The sequence below is a fragment of the Taudactylus pleione genome, unplaced genomic scaffold (genome assembly GCF_031769625.1).
Source record: "Taudactylus pleione unplaced genomic scaffold, aTauple2 ptg000054l, whole genome shotgun sequence".
In the NCBI taxonomy this organism is placed as follows: domain Eukaryota; kingdom Metazoa; phylum Chordata; class Amphibia; order Anura; family Myobatrachidae; genus Taudactylus; species Taudactylus pleione.
In genome coordinates, this window is record NW_028284456.1 from 8,993,190 (window position 1) to 8,997,855 (window position 4,666).

Genomic DNA, 4,666 nt, shown 5'->3' on the forward strand with positions numbered 1-4,666 from the left:
CAGGAAAACAAGGAGAGGTACAATATAGACTGGTTCATGATTTGAGGGAAATAAACAAGAGACTTGTAGTCAACACCCCAATAGTACCAAACCCACATACTCTCCTAAACCAGATACCACCCTCTGCAAGATGGTTCACCGTAGTAGACCTTGCAAATGCTTTTTTTCTCGGTCCCTATTACAAAAGATTCCCAGCATCTACTAGCATTTACACATAAAGGAAAACAGTATTGCTGGACAAGATTGCCACAAGGGGGCGCCACTTCACCATGTGATTTTTCTGAAGCTATGTCCACAATACTTCCAGCATGGAGACCTTTATTTTCAGATGAAACTCAACTCATCCAGTATGTTGATGATTTACTGCTAGCTACCACATCTGAAAACAAGTGCCAAAAAGAGACTGTATCCTTGTTAAAGTTCCTGGAGGAACAAAACTGCAGAGTTTCCAAAGAAAAACTACAACTAGCAAAACAGAAAGTGATCTTTCTAGGACATTGCATCTCACACGGCACAAGGCATCTAACAGAGGAAAGGAGGAAGCTGATATTACAAGCCAAGGTACCAAAGACTATAAAACAAGTCCGTTCCTTTTTGGGCCTCTTGGGATATTGCCGGGAATGGGTCCCCCTAGCCTCGGTATTCATGCAGACCCTGTATGACAGCACCAAAAAGGAGGGCCCATATCCCACTCCCCAGCAGATGGAAGAAGCAGTGACGTAACTCAAAGCAGCTGTCACCACTTCCCCGGCCCTAGGCTTACCTGATTACAGTAAACCCTTCACCCTCTACTGCCACGAAGAAAAAGGCCATGCACTAGGAGTGCTCACCCAAAAACATGGACTGAAGCAACGACCAGTGGCCTACTACTCCAGCAAGCTAGACAACATTATCCAAGGGGCACCTACTTGCATCAGAGTGGTAGCAGCAGCAGCAGTCTTAAAAGACAAAAACACAGACATTGTACTTGATCATCCGTTAACTATTCAAGTACCCCATGCAGTAACAGAAATACTTCAACAAGCCAGAACTAAACACCTTTCAGCAGCAAGGCTAACCAAATATGAAGTGGCATTACTCAGCGCAATTAACGTAACTATAAGAAGATGTACTACCCTCAACCCAGCCACTCTCCTTCCAAGCTTACTCGAGCAACAAGAAGATCCTGAATCACTAGATTCAAGAGGAGGGAGAAATATGGTCTATCCATGCCTGCACCGCAAGTGATGAAGAGCAGAATGATCAAGTAAGGGACAATGAAATATACAATTCAAAAAATTTTGACTGTCATGATTGTCTGGCCCTTATGGATCAAGAAACCTCACCTTTACCACATGTTACAGACACTGCTCTCCCAAATGCACACTATGAACTGTTTGTAGATGGCTCTAGATATTATGACAATGGGACACCTTACACAGGATATGCTGTAACCACACAAGATGACATCATAGAAGCAGGACCACTACCCTCAAATCTATCAGCACAAGCAGCAGAAATAGTAGCTCTCACAAAGGCTCTAGAACATGCAGAAAAAGCTACAGCCAACATCTATACAGATTCAAGATATGCTTGGGGGGTTGCACAGGATTACGGAAACATATGGAAAAGCAGATACTTTAAAACAGTGACAGGCAAACAAACAAGCATGCAGAACTTATAAAACAACTTTTTCAAGCACTTGAACTACCCCATAAAGTAGCTATTATTAAAATTCAAGCAGCTAACCAGCCTTACAAAAACATAACAGCATATGTCACACAAACTGAAGGTATAACAACAATGCCAGATTTTCAAGACTTACAAAAACTCCAAGAACAAGCAGGACCAGAAGAAAAATCATCATGGGAAAGGAAAGGAGCCTGCAAGGAGGAACTCACAGGACTATGGAAAGCAGGTAACCTATTATGCCTACCAAGGGCATTGTACCCACCCATGTGTCAAGTCACTCATGGTCTCACACATATAGGAAAAGACCAAATGGGAAACCTGGTAAAGGAAAGATGGATAGCTCCAGGATTCTTTCCAGCAGCTGCACGGTTTGTACAGGCCTGCTGGATCTGTGGGATCTCCAACCCAGGACAAAAGGTAAAGACTACCATGGGAGCCATTCCAAAAAGTTATTTTCCTTTCCAGAGACTGCAAATTGACTATATCCAGATGCCTAAAGTTGGGATTTATGAATATGCATTGGTCTGTTTAGACACTTTCACAAAATGGAACGAGGCCTGGCCAGTAGCCAAAGCCACTGCAAGGAATACAGCAAAAAAACTCCTCTCAGAAATCGTCTGTAGGTATGGAGTACCAGAGGTAATTGAATCAGATAGAGGCACACACTTCACAGGAGAAGTAATGACTCATATCATGGAAGATTTGGGGATTCATCAGGCCTTTTGCACGCCCTACAGGCCACAGGCCAGTACCCTAGTAGAGAAATTCAATGAAACTCTTAAGCTTAAGATATTAAAAGCAGCACAAGAGACAGGAAAAAATTGGTTAGAATGTTTACCAATAGCTCTGTTTAGTATAAGAACCACCCCAGCTAAAGCCACAGGGCTGTCTCCATATGAAATTTTGTTTGGGACTATCCCTAAAATAGGATGTTATTATCCACAAGAAATGTCGACTTAACTGCATATGTAAAAGCTTTAACTGAAAAACTCACCTCTCTGCATTTTCTAGCTTTCGTCTCTCTCCCAGATTCTAAGGCAGATCTCATCCACATCAGCTGCAACCAGGTGACTGGGTCTATCTGAAAAGACACGTCAGGAACCCAGATTTGATGGGCCATACCAAGTGTTACTGACTACTCCAACATCGGTGAAAGTCAAAGGGAGAGAGACTTGGATTCACGCGTCACATTGCAAACTCACTAAAGTTAAGTTTGATTTTTAAAAATATGATCATGTGAAAGGAGTTAATGGGTCCTAACCCAGATAGAGGTATGTGGGGATGCATTATGTGTATAAGCCTCTTTATAGTGCTCACATATACATATTTCTTTGGAATAATGATAATAGAAGCTGAGGAACAAAAGAATTTTACTCAAACTAATCATACCTTGACAAGAGGAAAAAGGGACGTTGCAGTGTGGCCCAATTCAGTTATACAGTCCCACATGATGGTAGCCCGAGCACTGAATTTGACTGATTGTTGGATATGCACACATGTCCCAGTCAGTGCTAGGTCCATGCATTGGGTAGTAGTACCACTGACCTTATCAGAGCTTAAGGAACTTAATTATAGTCTGGGCAGCACATATAATAAAACGATGGCAGAGACTCCTGTCTCACTTATGACAGCATATACCATCGGATATCCACAATTCTGTATAGAAGCACCTCCAGTCACAACGAAACGAATCTTTCCAGATGGGTTCGTATTAACTCCTACTCAGGCACGAGTAGGACAGGTAAAATGTTCACAGGCCCAAGTAAATTTCACAACAAATTCCACTCATAACAAAGGATATTATCTAGGATGGTGTGAGAAAGGACATTGGAAGTACACCAAGAAATTAAAGTACAGATTAATCAAACCAATGCAATTATACGGGAGTGGTTCAAAGCAAACGATTCATGTATAAATAATCGAGACATACTAGGCCCATACTCCCAGAACATAAGTGAATATCGCAGAATAGCCCGAAACACCAGAGATTCAAGTGTGCTTCAGGTGGCATACGGAGTGGTTCTAGGATATACATATATCCTAGAAAAAGGGTTGTATTTTCTGTGTGGGAGACGTGCTTATAAGTGGATACCTTATGGGGCTTCAGGCATGTGCACTATAGGATGAGTCATTCCTGCAGTGCGAGTTCAGAAGGAATATACTGTAGAACAGGTGCAAGCTGCCCAACATACTCACCAACTAGCCCGCCGTAGTATACAGAAAAGTAATACACATGCACATGACTTAATATTCATTCCATGGTATAAGAAAATGGGCTTAGCACTAGCAGGAGGTACAGTACAGAATGCACATAACATAGAAGCCCTAGCAAAACTGCTAGACAATGTAACCCAATTAGGGAAGCACAGGCACATAGAATGGTATTGGATTACCTAACAGCAAAAGAAGGAGGAATGTGCATGGTAGTAGCAGAATCCTGTTGTAATTACCTCAATAGAACTGACTCTATAGAAGAAGCCATAGAGGAACATTTAGATAAAATACAGGAATTAAAGGAAGAATTCAGGAAAAAACACAATGACCCTGAATATGACATTTCCACAGATGGATGGTTTTCCTGGCTCAATCCAGCTAACTGGTTTAGTGGGATAAAAGGATGGATTGTGGGAATTTTGATGTTCCTTCTGAAAATAGTCAGCCTAGGATTATTGATATATGTATGTCTTAAAGTGTTTTTCTGTTGTTTTTCAGTTTGTAAGAAACGTGTGACTAACGCATTGGACTCCTCCAAATACAAAGAACTGCAGAAGAGCTGGGCAAAGAAAAGTCGTGAACAGCTTACGAGAATGGATATGTGTGATTCGCGCCTTTATGCCCCCTGCTCGGACAGTATGATTAGCATCATCTCAGTGGGGCCATAGCCATTAGCACCATTCTTCCTAAACTGTTTGCTTAACTGTATGATAGGTAGACAAATTGTACTGCCAGAAGATCAACTGCTAGATCAGATTAATTATAAAAATGAGGGAAATTG

General features: G+C 41.7%; 1 pseudogene; it reads left to right on the forward strand.

Annotated features, from left to right (window-relative positions):
* Window positions 1–645: 645 nt before the first annotated feature.
* On the forward strand, window positions 646–1,663 carry LOC148535230 (uncharacterized; annotated as a pseudogene).
* The last annotated feature ends 3,003 nt before the right edge of the window (window positions 1,664–4,666 follow it).